Source organism: Amblyomma americanum, chromosome 8, assembly GCF_052857255.1.
Source record: "Amblyomma americanum isolate KBUSLIRL-KWMA chromosome 8, ASM5285725v1, whole genome shotgun sequence".
In the NCBI taxonomy this organism is placed as follows: domain Eukaryota; kingdom Metazoa; phylum Arthropoda; class Arachnida; order Ixodida; family Ixodidae; genus Amblyomma; species Amblyomma americanum.
In genome coordinates this window covers 119005147-119023219 of record NC_135504.1, presented here as the reverse complement: position 1 = coordinate 119023219, position 18073 = coordinate 119005147, and the positions used below count along the sequence as shown (strand labels likewise).

The 18073-nt window shown below is 46.6% G+C and overlaps 1 long non-coding RNA gene across 1 annotated transcript; it reads right to left on the bottom strand.

Annotated features, from left to right (window-relative positions):
* Positions 1 to 1720: 1720 nt before the first annotated feature.
* LOC144100656 (uncharacterized) lies at positions 1721 to 7419 on the bottom strand. The gene is made up of 5 exons (XR_013307781.1): positions 7283 to 7419; positions 6013 to 6070; positions 5552 to 5766; positions 2587 to 2746; positions 1721 to 1833 (listed from the first exon to the last, which is right to left on the bottom strand). It is a non-coding gene; the product is annotated as an uncharacterized LOC144100656 (long non-coding RNA).
* Positions 7420 to 18073: the final 10654 nt, after the last annotated feature.

The window sequence follows — 18073 nt, the reverse complement described above, 5'->3', positions numbered from 1 at the left end:
GCTCTTCTTAGGCCCTTTCTGTGGACAGCTTCGAGACGCTCAAGTTGTGATGCCGAGGGGAAAATGAAAGGTAATTGATACATTATCCGGCTGACCACCAGCGCTTCATGAAGTTTGACCATTGAAGAAGGATGGTTTCCCCATTGCTCACGTGCAATTCTACGGATCACATTGAGACGAGAAGATATAGATGAAAAAATCGCGTCTACAGCTTTTCGCCACTGTAGACGGGAGTCAATAATGACGCCAAGAAACGCGCATGGTTGAATTGACGGATGCAAGAGTGACCGAGGTCTATCTTCAACCGCGCTTGACGTCTTCCTACACCTGGAAACAGAATAAAGCCGGATTTGTCCACTGACAGAGACAACCCCACACCGAAAGTATAGCCTGTCGAGCTATTAGGGCTAATCGCTTGTGTTGGTAGCACGTAATCCAAATACAGATGTCGTCAGCATAAAGTGACATACGCACTTGCCTGCAAATTTTTTCAACGAATCGGGTAGGCCAGCCATTACGGCCTTAAAGAGCGTGGGGAAAAGAACACTTCCTTGAGGCACACCTCGTGATAGAACCCTCTCGGTGCTTAACATACTCCCTAACCGTACACGAACCGCGCGATCACTTATAAACTTGTAAATGAATCTTAACATATGGCCCTGTATGCCCATGCTTTGCAAACTGTTTAGAATTGAGCTCTGAAGCACGCTGTCGTAAGCTTTCGCAACATCAAGAAAAATGTCTAAGGTGGAAAGGCCGAAAGCTCTCTGGTGTTCAATGTGACTGATCAAGTCTAAGATGCTATCTTGGGCTCTAAGACCTCGGCGGAATCCTGTCATACATGATGTCAGTGCCTTTCTCTCCTCAAGCCACCATGATAAGCGTTCATTTACCAGCTTCTCCATCAACTTAGCTACACATGAGGTCAATGACACAGGGCGATACGAGGCAAGGTCTGCCATGTCTTTACCAGGCTTCAGTATTGGAACTACATGTGCCACCTTCCATGACGGAGGAACATTGCCAGTCTCCCAAACTCGATTGCTGAAGTTGAGGAGCTCCTTTCTGAGTTGCAAGGGCAAATTATTTAGCATTTGATCGGTGATGCCGTCGGTACCTGGTGAACACCGGCGCCGCAGGCCACTGAGCGCAGTCTGAAGCTCACGAAGCGTGAACGGGACGTCCATTATAGACCTGGAGGAAGCAGGTGGTGTATATATATCTATTCCAGAATCAGCGCGTACGAGTGCGTCTGCAAATTCCTCTGCCAAGCAGGCAATAGGTGTTTCCTTGCGTATTGCAAGAGCTTCAAAAGGCTTCGAAGGGCGAGATTCTCCAGCAAGGCCGCCAATAACTCGCCATATTCTCGTTATCGGTGAGAACACAGTCAAACTAGCACAGGATGAGGCCCATTGGACCTGTACAGCTTGTTTGTACAGCAAAGGCCTCTCCATGTCCCTCCAATTAACCCTCTCTTTTGCCAGCTGCGCCCACCCTATTCCTGTGAACTTCTTAATCTCATCCGCTGATCTAACCTTCTGCCGCCTCCTGCTACGCTTGCTTTCTCTTGGACACAGAGTCCCACAAAACAGAGGATAACGCCTGACTCTCCGTTTGTTAAAGCCTTAACGGACTGGCAATCAAGAAAAGCAGGCAGTGATACTTGAACCCTCAAGGTTTGGTGCCAGCTCACTAGATTTGTATACACACCTGCTGTTATCTCGGAGTTTTTCTTGCACTGCATTCTTTCTTTTGCGTGTCGGAACCATGACTTTGTCATTTTCTCTATTTCAGCTACTGTTCCATCACAAGTAGCTCTGCTTGTTAGGACAGCTGAAAAAATAAGGAAGACGTGCTTCAGTTTACTGTTACACGAGACCCTTCGTGCACAATGGTAGCGAATGGCTTGAGAGCACCTGCTTGTTTTGAATATTACCTAAATTGTAGATAATTTCCACAACATCATCCAGTTTGTAGCATCATGACAGAAAATACATTTTTGAAATCAGTGCTGGCAACATTAAACTGATACATAGAAAAGTAAGGCAGAAAAGTCAAGTTTAAACTATATGCAAGAATTTCCAGCATTACTGTACAAGATTTCTTTACTGACGGAGTGAAACAATCTATGCAAGTCTGCAGTTATTTTAATGTCTCAGGCGTCAGGAAAGATGAGTTAACAGCTCACAATGGTTTGCCAAATATCTGGCTAGCTGGTCATGGCGAATAAACAAAGAATGCAATTCTGACCTTGACACTTTCTTGTGAACTGTCGCTAATATTCGGCTTTCCTTTTATCAGTCATGGCATGTGGGTAGAGGCAAATTGTATCTTCTTTTTGGCACACCTAAAGGTATCATATTTAGTTTTCTATTCATTTGATAACTGTTAAATTAGGATATATCTAAAATGCATGTCCTGTTAAATTAAGGCACCCGTTCCTAAGAAATGCAACTTGAAGTTTTCTATCAACCTGCAGGGCGCATAAAAACAGTTATGCTGTACAGTCACTTTGAATTTGTGGCACCTTGGCAGTGACAAATTCTCTTACGAATCAACAATTTGATTGCATGTATGTGGTCATACCTAGCATAACTTCGCAGCAAGCTCTCTTCCAGAAGTGGCGCTTGCCTTTTCCTCCCTGCCAACTGTAGTGCATTGCCACTTAATCAGAAATCAGGTCATTCAGGACCCTCCTTGTAACATCTACGATGCCAGTTCCTCCTAATTTTTTCCATCGTGTCTTCTGCAAATAAAAAGTGCATCATAGTGAGTAGACGGAGTTAACACAGACAATAAAAGCCTGCATCTCAAAAACACTACCAAGCACCCACTTACGAATCTATGTGCCAATCCTTCCTTTAGTAAATTTTCATTACCCAGGTATTTCTTCAGTATAAAATCTTGCCACACAAGCAGTTTCATTTCTCTGAGTGAAATACGAAGCTGTTTTGGCTATTGCGCTTACATGATGGCCAGAGCTTCAGATACTATGCCATGCTAGCCACAGCTTTCTAGCGAAATATATTTCTTAAATATGAATGGTGTCCAAGAGAACATATTCATGTCATGCAGTCATTTGTTTTTAATTTACAACTACAACAACTACTACTTAATTTACAAAATTAAGACAGTAAATGACGGGATCAATAAAAAAACTTTAAAAATTGAGTCAGGATTTTATCGCATTAATCAGCAAGAGCTACATTACTGTGCTAAGCAGCAAAGCTTGATTGACGACACAAGCTGCAACAATGGTGCCGGTGTTCTGTGTACTGATGTTTAAACCTTGGAGGTAATTTAGTGCAATGGTAAACTGACGAGTGTGACCTGTTTTGTGGTTCTGCAATTAACTACTGCACATTTATGTGACAGCATTTGAAAGTTGGCACAAAAGTGCGAATGAAACGCATTGGTGAGACAACCTTGGCAGTGCATTCTCTGCACCTTGCATTTGCTTTGGCAGCTTGCACCACAAGATCTTGCCTCCAGGCTAGGCGAAATTCGTTTTACCAGCTTCAGTCATCGCTTTCGTCAAATACTACGCAGGTGTTTAGCAAATGCTTAGCAGTTACTATACATTATTTAGTACTTGAATCTCATGCAGATGTGCACAATGCGTCCCAAGAGCAACTTGGCAGGATATATGATGGCGTTCCTTACCAAAAAACAAAAACGTATGCATGATACACAAGGTACAGCCTGCATACGTGATGTGGTCACCCAGGCAAAGAAATTAGCTGTGCATGGTCATGTAGGAAGTGAAAGCCAACAAAGGTAGTGCAAAACACAAGCGCTCTATATGCCCTTCTCATAATCTTTTTGTGCCGCTTCCAGCCACAGATGCAGTGCAACAAGTAGCATTGAGGACAAAGCCAATTAGTCTCCCTAAAGGTGTATCCAGACGGCGGGCAACGGACCGGTCACCTGGGGTCAACCGCGCGTGGCCCGGCCTGGTCTGGTCGGCGACAGCATTTACACGACGGACCAAAAGAGCAGACGACAAGGCGGGCCGAGCCTCTTTGATCACCCTGCGGCAACGCCCGTCTCACGCTTCGACATTCGTCGGCGAGAACAAGCGGAATCCGCCTAAATACCCAGCGGAAAGCTCGACCGGTACGGAGCAGATTTCCGCCGTGGTGAAGAGGATGTAGCATCGGTAGTATTCCCGCGGCGACAAACATGGCGGAGCGCTTCCAAGCAGGATCGCTCGCTTCGGACTGTATTCATCATTGTTACTGCCTGTTTTGTTGCGTTCACTGGCAATAAATGGCGCACCCATTTCTCACTTGGTCTCACCTCGCCTATGAGAAGAAGTAGGAGTGAAATATTTGCTTAATTTTTTTATTTAAAGTGACGATTGTGCACCTTCTAGGCTTAAGCGGAGCGTACGTTTGTTCACAGAAATAGTTACCCGTCCTAACAACTAGATGGCGCCACAAGGGGGAGCGTATCCTTCCGTCTGTGTTTGCATGCGCTGAACTAAACGTAGGAGATGTGAGAAATGCTGTAACATGCCGAAAAATACCTGCGTTTAGCGTACATGAGAGTACATACGCTTATGGCACGTAGACAGCGTCAATTGTTCTTTTCTATACCGTATCTGTGCACGTTGCGAATAATTTCGCCCCGCCGCGGTGGCTCAGTGGTTAGGGCGCTCGACTACTGATCCGGAGTTCCCGGGTTCGAACCCGACCGCGGCGGCTGCGTTTTTATGGAGGAAAAACGCTAAGGCGCCCGTGTGCTGTGCGATGTCAGTACACGTTAAAGATCCGCAGGTGGTCGAAATTATTCCGGAGCCCTCCACTACGGCACCTCTTCTTCCTTTCTTCTTTCACTCCCTCCTTTATCCCTTCCCTTATGGCGTGGTTCAGGTGTCCAACGATTTATGAGACAGATACTGCGCCATTTCCTTTCCCTCCAAAACCAATTATTATTATTATTATTATTATTATTATTATTATTGCGAATAATTTCACTCGCTCTCGCCGCCGAATGCCCAATTATAAACGAGCCCTAAAGCTGTGCTAAGGCTAGAAAGTAAAACGTGGCGTCGCCCGACCAGGTTGACATGATAACAGTGAAAGCAAAACTACTTTCGCTGGTGTCGCCTCGACTGCCGGCAGCACTGAGTGGGGGAAAGACTAGTGTGGTGTAGTTGCCAGACTTGATTTGTGCGAGTAGGCTAAAAAGTCCGTGGTCCGCCGCCAGAAAAAATGATCTCGCAATTCTCGCACGATCCGGCCCGCGGACCATGCGCGGACCTCGTAGACCGGGAGCGAAACCCCACGTGACCGCTTGTCCGCGAGCCAAACAGGTCCGTGGTCCGTCGTCTGTATACACCTTAAGCAGCTTTCGAAGAAATATTTTTCAACCGGTTAGATGCTCTCCTCAAACACTCCCTCAATAAGCAGTAGCATGAGGACTTGTACAGATGTGACCTGGCATGAACACCTTTTGAAAGCAAGCACCACACAAGCATAAATGCTGAGCACTGCCTTTTGCACACGGCATGCAGAATCATGTTATGTCACTAGGAAAGTGTAGTTACCAGTTGCTTTTTCATGGATGCCGAATCTTTCAGCGAATCATCAAATTCCAAAAATGCGTCCATGTTTTGCGGTACTCCGATGTCATCCACATCATCCTCCAGATTATTCATCCGTGATCTCAACCAGGATGTTATGAAGTTCAATTGTGACGACTGTTCAAGCTGCCGGTACCGGATGCTATGAAGCAGTCGTAGGAGCTCTGGCTGTAGTGCACCTAGATATTGCAGCATCGCATTATTATTGGAAATAAAATCTTGAAAATAAAATGTTAAATTATCCTTCATATATGTGCACACTCCTTGCAATGCTTGTCAAGCACTTGTGATGCAGTCTGCATTGATGTCCATAAATACCACCTTTTGACATTGCATATTGTGACACAGATTTTATTTTGAAGGCAGTGCAATAAGTACAAAATTAATATGCTAGCATTCAAATCAAATGAGCTTGCAATACTAACTTTGGTCACATTTTGGTGTTTGTGTCATGTCCTTCCTTCGCATAGCTTCTTTCGCAACCTACAGAGGAAAAAAATACCACTCTTCAGCGCAGTCACCTCAACATACATACAAAGATCATTGCAAGCAATATTAATAATGTTTATGGCTTTACAGAGCAAAAAAAAATCTGGAATCAAAAGAAAAGCAAGCTTAGCCGCCGCAGAGATTACGAATGTTTTCCTATATATTAAGAGCAGTGAGCTCGTCAGGAGACAGCTCGTAGAATTAAGAGTGCACCTATGGAAATCAGTGAAAGAAGCAACTTTATTCTTTTAGCTACACAGAACTGATGTCGAGAAAGGATTAAAAAAGGTCTAAAAATTCAAGCACGCTATACAGCAAGTTTCACTTGCGCAGATAACACATGCAATGAAAGCAAGGGTAATATGTCATGCTTGAAAGAATGGAAGGTTTGTCTGCAGTGCTATTTGCACATGCACTTAAAGATAGAGGTTAAAGAAACTACAAAAAAGATAAGTTAACAGAGTTCCTAAAGAGTAACACATGCAGTCTATTGAATGCTAATATGCATTCAGTGTGTTAATTATTAAACACTCTTAAAGTCACCAAAAATACTTCATTTCACTGGTCAGTCAATACGTCCAGACTGACCCGTGTCGTGTCCTGCGTATCAATGAAGGTTGCTCTTAAAGATGGATGGCTTTCACATCATAAATGTATAAAAAAATCAGTTTTCAAAAAGTGAAAGGTTTGTCTGTCCGAACTGGTATCTCATGCAAGCTGAGATTCACCAGGAAGTGTTTGTGAAAAAAGTCAACTGCGTGCTGCAGTATATTCTAAGCGCTCGAAAAATTGGCACATTCTACATATTTTTTCAGTGCAGAAACCGAGCGGCATTTATCTTAATTGTTCTCGGCACAAAGTTTACTATCCCACACTTTCATATCTGGTGTCACAGTTCCGTGCAAACGGACATAACAAAAAAATTCAAGCACTTGCCGTGCGTCTACATAATTGGCCATCTTGGCTTCCGCCCAGCGTTCTCCGCCGCAGGTGGGTTTGCGCGGGAACACCAGAAAGAAACGCCATGCATAGCGAGTTGCGGTGCCGTGTTGATCTTATGCAGCTAAACAACGCATGCATACAGTCATGCTCCTTTAGGACGAATACCACACGCCATACAGGACTAAGACTAAATACAGCTCCATGGCTACCTTAGGCCCTCCGTGCAAAGGAGGTGTATGAAAAAAGATGTGAAAAATGGCTTACCTTTGAACGTCGTGCTCATGGCCACGCCAGCGCCGGTGGCTCCAACGCGTGTTGCAATCGGTGACCGACCGCACGGCGCGCACAGACAATGCAGACAAAGACAAGAGAGCCAAACGCAAAGCGCGCCAAAACACACGCCGCCCACGCCAGCGCTGCCAAAAGAAAGAACACGGTACACGGCAGGACCGCAGCGCTTCAAAGGCTTCATATATGCATTATTTATTATTTGTTTCAACGTAGGCATAAATGATAAAACGCATTTGTTTCTAAATTTATCTCGGAATATTTTTAAATTTGGTTCTTATTTTTATTTATTATCCACTGCCGACATCTGAGCCCGGGAATCTTGAAAGTTCGAGGAAGAACCTATAAATAGACTGCGTTGCATTCGTGCTGAACATGAGGTCGTGTTTAGATGCCAGATTGATCGAAAAGCGAAGAAATGACTCGAACGTTCCCCTCAAGGCCGCAGTGTTTATTATATATCTGGCGAGGCGAAAATATTTATGCATGTTATTTGAGAGACATTCATCCCTCTAAAAGGCACCAGATATAAAAAGAGAACATATATCGAGGTAAAGAAAGCTACTGCGAGAGCAGCTCTTACGAAGCTTTGCAGAAAATTACAGTAAGAATGCATATCAAGTAAGCATCCACATTATAACCTGAACAGCACATGTAAAAGGAGGAATTTTCAAGGACATCATGCGGAAGTACGCAAATTAGTATATGCGGATACGATTCGGATATCCCTGGAACCTGGTGTTGTCACTGGGTGAAACTAGGGCTAGAAGCCAGACACAAAACCGTGACTGCTGAAATCGGATGTCCCGCCGCGGTGGCTCAGTGGTTAGGGCGCTCGACTACTGCTCCGGAGTTCCCGGGTTCGAACCCGTCCGCGGCGGCTGCGTTTTTATGGAGGAAAGACGCTAAGGCGCCCGTGTGCTCTGCGATGTAAGTGCACGTTAAAGATCCCCAGGTAGTCCAAATTATTCCGGAGCCCTCCACTATGGCACCTCTCTCTTCCTTTCTTCTTTCACTCCCTCCTTTACCCTTCCCTTAAGGCGCGGTTCAGGTGTCCAACGATATATGAGACAGATACTGTGCCATTTCCTTTCCCCCCAAAAAACAATTATTATTAATATTATTATTATTATTAAATCGGATGTATTATTTGTACTCTGAAATTTTGTGGAAAGGTAAGTCCTCATTGGCATTTTCGAAACATCAGCGGTTTCTTTCAGATTTAGCAGTTGTTTTGTAACATTTTCCACACAAACTTCACATTCATCTTTTCCGCCTCAACTACTTTATGCCATCGGGTTCTTTATCATTTAACTGTCTGCAGAGCGCTAGCCTCCGCGAGACACAACAAAACGCTTTTCTTCATCGGTTTTAGTCATGCTTATTGGTGACGTTATCTTTTCTAAGAAAAGCTTCTGTTTTTAAATTTCTTCTGTTATTCTACAGGCCATCTTTCGATTCAATACTGCTCACTCTCGTGTACAGCGTCGGTAGTATAAAATCAGGATGGCACGCATTGCTCTCCTCAAAATGTTGTTTATGCATTTTTGTTCGTGGGCAAACCAAGATTTTGGCTTTGCATCGGTGAACTACACAACACAACAAAAAATCCAATATTCTGAAACCAACAAGCGTCAAGTGCGTATGAAAGGAAAGTAAATGTCGACAATTTTGAACGAACCACACGTTTTGCAAATGCAAAGTAGCCTACTAGACGTACAGCGCACAGCTTTTGTTTTGCGAAATGGATGAGTGAACTAAAAATATATTTCCTTTTTAACAAAGTGATCTCCGCCTCGTAATTTTCTTCATGACAGTTTAATAACAATAATAATAATTGGTTTTGGGGGAAAGGAAGTGGCGCAGTATCTGTCTCATATATCGTTGGACACCTGAACCGCGCCGTAAGGGAAGGGATAAGGGAGGGAGTGAAAGAAGAAAGGAAGAAGGAGGTGCCGTAGTGGAGGGCTGCGGAATAATTTCGACCACCTGGGTATCTTTAACGTGCACTGACATCGCACAGCACACGGACGCCTTAGCGTTTTCCCTCCATAAAAACGCAGCCGCCGCGGTCGGGTTCGAACCCGGGAACTCCGGGTCAGTAGTCGAGCGCCCTAACCACTGAGCCACCGCGGCGGGTTAAGGCAGCACATTTTAGTCTGCAATACAGATTCAGTTGCGCTTGATTGCATATTTCTTGCGTTGGTGACCTTCTTGTGGACAGGAAAATATATTACCTGAGTACAAGATGGGAATTCATCATGTCTTTAAAAAACGCACGCTCACCGATACGTCTCGTTTATTTTGAAACTTAATCGCGCTTCCTACTTCACTATGCGTCCTATTAAATTACTGAATCTTAGGGGCAAAGCTATTTCATAATTTCATTCTCTCAAGCATGCACTCTCTGAAATGAGGCATGTAATCACAGGCGTGTAACTGACTCTGTAATGCTTATTCTCTACGCAGGTTGCTGCGCAGCCTGCGGTCATCGGAAGACCCAGCGCGTAGAGAGATGACACTCTGCGACACCGTCATTAAATTATAAAGTGCGACATTGGGAGCGAGTAGACCACCGTTTCCGCTTCTGGAGACCCTCAGGCGTAGTTTCTCAAGACCACGGTAGCCACTACAAAGTGGAAGCGTTCTGCGGACGACACTTTAAACTCAGAGCTATTTAGAGACGGGCAGAAAAAGGCTACTGGGAAAATAAACTCTACCGCGGCGGCTGCGTTTTTATGGAGGAAAAACGCTAAGGCGCCCGTGACCTGTGCGATGTCAGTGCACGTTAAAGATCCCCAGGTTTTCGAAATTATTCCGGAGCCCTCCACTACGGGACCTCTCTCTTCCTTTCTTCTTTCACTCCCTCCTTTATCCCTTGCCTTACGGCGCGGTTCAGGTGTCCAACGATATATGAGACAGATACTGCGCCATTTCACTTCCCCAAAAACCAATTAAAAAAATAAAAAGAAAATAAACTCTATGTTCCGAGAAGCTGCAAAGTGAAGTCCGGGGATTAGAGAGATTAGGCGCGCCTGGGAGAGAGCAGCCGCAATGCTAGGAACGCGCGTTAAATAGTGCGATAAGCATAACGTTTACGCATGGCACAGTTAGCACTGAAAAAAGTTAAAGGAAGAAGTAGGAACGAAACAATACGCCGGCTGATTCCTTTCGCTGTTTTCGTAGCCGGCTCTACTCCAGCAGGGTGATCTTTATGGTCTTAAACGTAGTAGAAATTAAACTGAAACATTTCGATAGCTCACTAGTTTCACTGCAGTAATTTCTCTGATCGGTATACTTTCCCCCAAAAAAATAGGAGACATGTAGAGACCTGAAGATAGACATCTGGAGGCACACTGCCGCCTCAAGGATCGCAAAGAGTGATTTTTCACTAAAGGACCTGCCACGGTGGCTCAGTGGTTAAGGCGCGTCATCTACTGATCAGGAGTACCAGGGTTCGAACCCAACCGCGGCGGCTGCGTTTCCAAGGAGGCGAAACGCTATGGCGCCCGTGTGCTGTGCGACGTTAGTGCACGTTAAACATCCCAAGGTGGTCGAAATTATTCCGGAGACTTCCACTACGGCACCTCTTTTCTTCCCTCACTCGCTCCTTTATCCCTTCCCTTATGGCGCGGTTCAGGTGCCCGCCGTTATGTTACAAATACTGCGTCATTTCTTTTCCTCAAAAATCAATTTACATTTCATTTCACCGTTGAAAAAAAGATATTTGGAGTATCCTTCGCTAACCCGCCGCGGTGGCTCAGTGGTTATGGAGCTTGGCTACTCATCCGGAGTTTCCGGGTTCGAACCGGACCGCGGCGGCCGCATTTCGATGGAGGCGAAACGCTAAGGCGCCCGCGTGCTGTGCGATATAAGTGCACTTTAAAGATGCCCAGGTGGTCCAAATTTTCTGGAGCCCTCCACTACGGCACTATTTCTTCCTTTCTTCTTTCATTCCCTCCTTACTCACTTCCGTTACGGCGCCGTTCAGGTGTCTGCCGATATGTGAGGCAGATATTGCGCCATTTCTTTTCCCCAAAAACCCACCAATTTAGTATCCTCCTCTTGCGTCCATAATTTCGGATAGGGCGACAAGGCCCAATTTCCTAGCCTTACATGGTCGCCCTAACTAAAAATATTCCCACTCCTCCTACAGGTTAAAATCTACAGCATTACCTCGTGCGCATTTTAGTAGAACCATTCCTTACACACTTCTCTAGCTGGACACGTGGCACATTATGTTCACACAAATCTAGAAATCCAAACCACATAACCTGGTGTGTTTCTCTAGTAGAAAAACCAACCTGGCGACAGATAGGAGGAGAGCGGAGTCACGGTCTCCGCAAGTTCCATTTCTCTTTTTCTTAACTGCCTTGTACCTTGCCTCCCATCCCTAATAGATTATTTCCGTTACGTAGGTAGAAGTTGACTGGTACAGCCGGGGACGTTTCGCCGGGCGAGCGTACGAAGACACAAGTGCTCTTTATACTGCTAACTGCCTTGCACGATCACCGACCATCGTGCCATAATATTTCTCATCGACCGTGGCAATCATCTGGTCAGCTTTAACAGGCTCCTTCAAAGGTTAACTAGCACTTGAAGCGGCACATGGAGTTCCTTTGCTGTTCGGCGCTTGTAAATCGAGGCGCGTCAAAAACGAAACCACGGGGCACGCGAAGCTCCTAGACGCGAAGCACCATAACAAATCGAAACTTTCCTGGGTGCCTGTGGCGCCGCCAAGCATCGGTTTTCTTTGCTTCCAACACTCAGGTTGTCTTTTGTCTGTCTTCCTTGTGTGATATAAGTGCACAATCGGTTTCAAAACAATCCTTAGTTCAATATTGAAACGCACAACCTTCCATTGCAGCCTCAGATATTCATAGACTCCATGTAGGAACGAAAATTCCTCCGAGGTGGCGTCTCTTGTCCTATGACGTCATCAAGCTTCTTCTTGTGAGATAGCACAGGAGGACGGCGATGGACGCGGCACTGCTCGGACGTGCGTCCGTTTGCTCCGTAGAAATCCGCTGCGTATGAAAACTAGGAGCACCATCGATAGAATATATCGCTGGATTTGGCTCCGATTGTACAAGCCCTTCCTACGGATACCATTATTTCGAAGGTAGGCCGAATTTTGAGGGTTTACGACCAGTTTAAGTTCGACCACGTGTTGAGGCAGAAGGGCAGCCTTTGCTGCCTAGCCATGCACGCCGGGTCTTCGCCGGCCCCGGTAGCGGAAGTGGTCGCTACGAGCTTCAACATGGTTACTGTAGATGAACGAACAGCTACGGAAGAATTACGGGAAGGAAATTGGTTCGAGAGGAAGAAAAAGCGGGATGTGCCAGTGCTGGCCAACGTCGGCGGTGGAGAGGAGCCCGCGAGGATGAAGGGATACCGGCCGCTACGCGGCAGAAGACTAGCGGAGAGGTCGGTTGAAAAACTACCGATCAGACTGCCAAACGAAGCTTTGAAGATAGTGCTGAGACCAAGCGGAGGAGTGGAAAGCATCCTACATAAGATTGGAAGCCTGAACTTAGCCTGCGTGATCGCCCAGGCAGCTGGAGTCGACCTGATGGAAGCGGCGAAGGACACGGTTATCCCGAACTTAAAGCAGCAGCCCATCTTGATCGCTACCACGAATGAAGATAGGGCACGTTAATACTTGAGGATCAAGGGCCTGGCCACGAGCACGGACTCCGTCGTAGACGTCACGGCCTACGAGGTCGCCCCAGAAAACTGCGGGAAAGGTGTTATCCATGGGATAGACACCGCACTCACCAGTGAACAGCTGAAAGAAATCATCACATGGATGAACGCAACCCGCCCATCCTGGGGATGAGAAGATTCGGAAAGGGACAGACCATCATGGTACTTTTTGAGGACTGGCGAGTTCCCATGCGGATTTTTATGTTGAGAATGAGTATGAGGTGCTACTTGTACCGAAAGAAATATGAGGTCTGTTACGAGTGTGGCAAACTAGGACACAGGGCAGACGTATGCCCAAACCCAAATGAGAGGACGTGTCGTGGATGCGGCCAAGAAAACCCAGAGAAAGAGCACGATTGTCATCCTGAGTGCCAACTTTGCGGAAAACCACATCTGTTGGGAGACAACAGGTGCAAGAACATCTATAGGATCCCTTACCTCACGTAGAAAAGGATATGGGAGAAAACAGAAATACAACAACAGCACCAAAAAGAAGAGGAAGCAACTGGCAGCTTCGACAGGAGCCGCCCCAAGTCTAGAACAAAACCAGGCCACAGGGAGAGATCCAACTCGGAGTCCAGTCGAGTTCGAGGCCAGGATCCAGGACCGCATCGAGATCCCGGTCCAAATCTGCAAGCAGGGACAACGCTGCGGCGGATGCAGAGGTGACCACGACAGGAAGTGGGCAGAGCCTGGCGGCGACACGAAAAGGTCCTGGGCTGCCGTCCAGGGACTCGACAAACCCCTGGGGACAGCAGAATGGAGCAGAAGCCAAAGGGGTGAGCTTTGCTAGCAGCGCCTCCCAGGCTATAAATCAAGACCTAGAGGAGCTAAAGAAAGCAAATGCAACGCAGAGGGAGCTCATAACATCCTTAACTCAGGAAATTAAGGTGCTTAAAGCTCAGATCTCAAACGGCCAGGCTCTCCAGGATGCCACGGCGACAGCTAAGAGACCAGCAGTGGAGGAAAACACTACGACAGGCCTGGTACAAACAAAGTCAGCTGATTGCATGGAACAAGACGAGGCCAGACCCCCACCGCCAAAAAGGAAAAGTGGGGACTTGGACCCATTAGAAAAACAAGTCAGAGATCAGGCAAACAAAAATACGGAATGCGAGGGATATTTTAAGATTTTGCAGGAACAGATAAAAGACATAACCGAAAAAATGCAAGCATTCTCGGCTGCGCTCAACAGTATCGGGACAAGCCTCGGGGCCAAAATTGTCCGAATAGAGGAATTTTTAAACGAACAAAATGGCAGGGAAACCCAATCACAGTAATCCCAAGGAAAGCCCGGAGCTTAAAGCTCTGTGGCAGTGGAACTGCAGAGGCTTTGCCAGAAAACGAGCGCTACTGCAACAGTACATAACGATGTGCGGTGTCGAACCCATAGCCGTGGCCCTGCAGGAAACATCGAAAACAGGGGCGACAATAGCCGGCTATAAGTTTTACGGGAACGGGAAGACGGACTCCAGGGTGGCAACTTTGGTTAAAAAGAATCTGGCCGTCATAAAACATGACATAGAGTCCGAAGGACCAGACTCCGTCTTTGTTGAAATAATCACCGGAAGGAGGGAATATAACAGTATTTTTCTTCTTAACTTTTACAGCAACCCAAGGTAGAAATTCAACTTAGAAGCCACCTTTAAGGAGGCAATCAAAATCGCAGGCAGATGTCCCTTAGTTATTATGGGTGATTTCAACGCGGCCCCATCCGGAGTGGGGCTACAAGCAGGCAAATTCCAAGGGTCGGCAATTGCTAGAATGCATTCAAGACCTAGGAATCACACTGCATAACGATCCCTGCACGCCAACGAGAGAAGGATCAGGAGGAAAGGTGGATACTTCTCCGGACCTCACCCTCAGCAGAAACATTACTAAGGCAACCTGGGCCACCACAGGGCAGAACCTAGGTAGCGACCACATCATCATATCCCTCACTTTATTAAAGGGTATCGCGGTGAAAAAATTTAAGAAGCCAACCATCACGGAGTGGGATAAATTTAGGGCCATAAGAGAAGCAGAACACATGGGCAGCATAACCGACATATGCGAGTGGACCACCCTGCTGAAAAAACACGTAGAGGACACTACAGTTGAGGTAGAAGACAAGGACGCCCCACAAAACGTAGACAGCAGGCTTCTCAGTCTTTTTCGGCAGAAAACGACCCTCGAGGAAAGGAAAAAGAAAAATAAGAACGGCAGGCGGATAACGAGAGACCTAAGCAAACTCAACAGGGAAATAGAAAAGCATGCCTTTCAGGTATGCGAGCAAAATTGGCTAAGCGCTTGCGACCAGATGGAAAAGGGAATGAGTCTGACAAAGACGTGGAATTAATCAGACACTTATTGGACCCAGATAAAACCAAATCAGAGGCAAGAGTTAGACAAACGAAAGTCAGGCACAGTTTCAGCGGCACAGATGAACAACTATGCGAGCGTATGGCAGAAGTATATATCAACCAGGAACCGGCTGGGCCTCTACCAGAATATGGTGGTGAGGACAACCCGGAGCTGGATGCATCAATCACGGAAGCGGAGGTGCGTGCTGCGTTATGCAATCTAAAAACTAAGTCGGCACCCGGCTCAGATGGCATTGGCAACAAGGTACTTAAAAACCTTGATGATGTATCCGTCACCAACCTCACGGCCTACATTGGGAAAGTATGGGAAACCGGACAGATTTCCAAAGCCTGGAAACAGGCAGAAGTAGTATTTATGCCAAAACCGGGAAAACCCGAGAAACTCAATAGTTTGCGACCAATCTCACTTACATCCTGTGTAGGAAAGGTAATGGAGCATGTAGTGCTCAACAGACTTTCCAGGCATATGGAGGACATTGGTTGGTTGTGAAACTTTATTTCCAGCAGATATAGAGGAGCGACACGAAGTCGCCCCCCGCTTAAACGGCGGCCGCTATCCCTTGGGCAGCGGCGGCGTCTTCAGCCAGCTGGAGGAGCTTGATCTGTATCCCCGGGTCGGGGCTGAGCAATAGAGCCTCCCAATGAGCAGAGTCGGTAATGAAGTGACTCGCGGGTAGGGACTGCGGGCAGTTCCAGATCATATGATTTAGATCGGCTTTCGCATCACAATTTTTGCATTTGTTTGAGTAGAGTCCTTCCGAATAGAAGCTACACAATTGGGGATTTGGATAGGTGTTAGTTTGAAGTTTACGCCAGGCTTTGGCCTGTTGCTTGGAGAGCGTTTTATCTGCTGGGGGGAATCTGAGTCTTGCAAGCCTGTAGTGCTGCAGGATTTCTCTGTAAGAAAACAACCTGTCCTTGCCAGAGTATAAGGCGGGTGGGCTGCACGACCCAGCTCGGCGGGACAGTTCTCGAGCTAGGTTATGAGCCGCCTCATTACCAGCAAGCGAAGCATGAGCAGGCGTCCAGATTAGGCGAATGCGCCGCGTGGGCTGATACTTTAGCAGAATCCGTGCTGCTTGTGGGGAGATTCTTCCAAACGTGTAGTTACGTATAGCCAATTTTGAGTCGCTGACAATGGTTTCTGCCGAGGATCCCACAATGGCTAGAGCGATGGCTGTTTCTTCTCCAACAAGTGTGTGCTGAGTGCGTATAGTGCCCCCAGTTATGAGTGTACCACGTTCCGTGGTGACCACAGCTACCATCTTGTCAGCCGAAGAATCTGCCGCATCTACATATACCACAGAGGTATCATTAATAAAGCGTTTGCCTAATGATTTGGCTCTCTCTGTACGATGTTCAGCGTGGAAATCTGGGTGCATGTTCCGAGGTAGTGGAGGAATGACCAGAAGCTGGCGTATATGTTTGGGAAGGTCAGTTGTGGGTCCGCCTTGTCGTTCGTATGTTATGCCTAGTGTGGACAGAATGTGTCTGCCAGTTGGTGTGGCCGATAGTCGCTCGTACTGCGAGATGGTTACCGCTTCAATAATCTCGCTTAGGGTGTTATGAAGACCAAGACCTAACACTTTCTCAGTCGCTGTGTGCATGGGTAGCCCAACTGCCTGTTTGACGCATTTTCTGATTATGGCCTCCACTTTTTCTTTTTCAGCTGACTTGAGATGTAGGTAAGGGCATACGTAAGCTATGCGGCTTACCACAAAGGCTTGTACTAAACGGAGAGTATTGCTTTCCTTCAAGCCCGAGTGGCGGTTACTAATGCGGCGAATGAGTCGCATAATTTGCTGCGAGGTTCCCTGAAGCTTCCGAATTACGTCACCATTGAAGCCGTGTTCTTGTAGAATTAGGCCCATAACAAATGGCCACATGAGATGGTTGGCTTCAGACCAGGGTTAAGCACTCAGGATATAATGCTAAGACTAGAGCAGGATATAATCAGGAACCGTTCACATGAGTTGAAACTTATATTAGGCCTAGACCTAACTAAGGCATTCGATAATGTTAGGCATGAAGGTATACTTAGAGGCATACAGGAAGCAAACCTGGGCCTAAGAACATACAACTACATAAAGGACTTTCTCGCAAACAGAGAAGCGATACTGAGGTTTCAGGATGCAAAGTCGGAACCAATTAAAATAGGGGGGTCCGGCACGCCACAAGGGGCAGTACTATCCCCATTTCTTTTCAATATAGCAATGAGAGGACTCCTACCCCTGCTCAACAGAATTAGCAACCCCTAAGTTTGCCTGTAAATACATCCACTGAAGAACTAGAAAAGATGTGGGTTCATAACACATGGGCGGAGCTTAAGGAACCAGTTAGAATTTCACAGCTTGAACGACTTAGCAAAACCCGGACAGGCAGGAAAATTATGGAATGGGTGGGGGTACAGCCTGACAGCAAAATAGAAGGCAAGGTAGATATACCTCTCGCCATCAGGACCAAAATAAAATATCCTCCCATACCAAAAAACATGCACCCTCAGTTCAACAAAGATAGACGAAAACAGGGCCAAGGCTATGACAAAAAAGTTCAGAGAGCTGCCTGCTGAGGAGGTAGCATACGTAGACGCTGCTGGGGGTCTGGAGGGGGCTGCGGTTTCGGCCGTTGTTGACGGTCACGGAAAACCCCTGATCACAGCCTCAGTCAGAACCCAGAACACGGAAACTGCTGAAGAAGT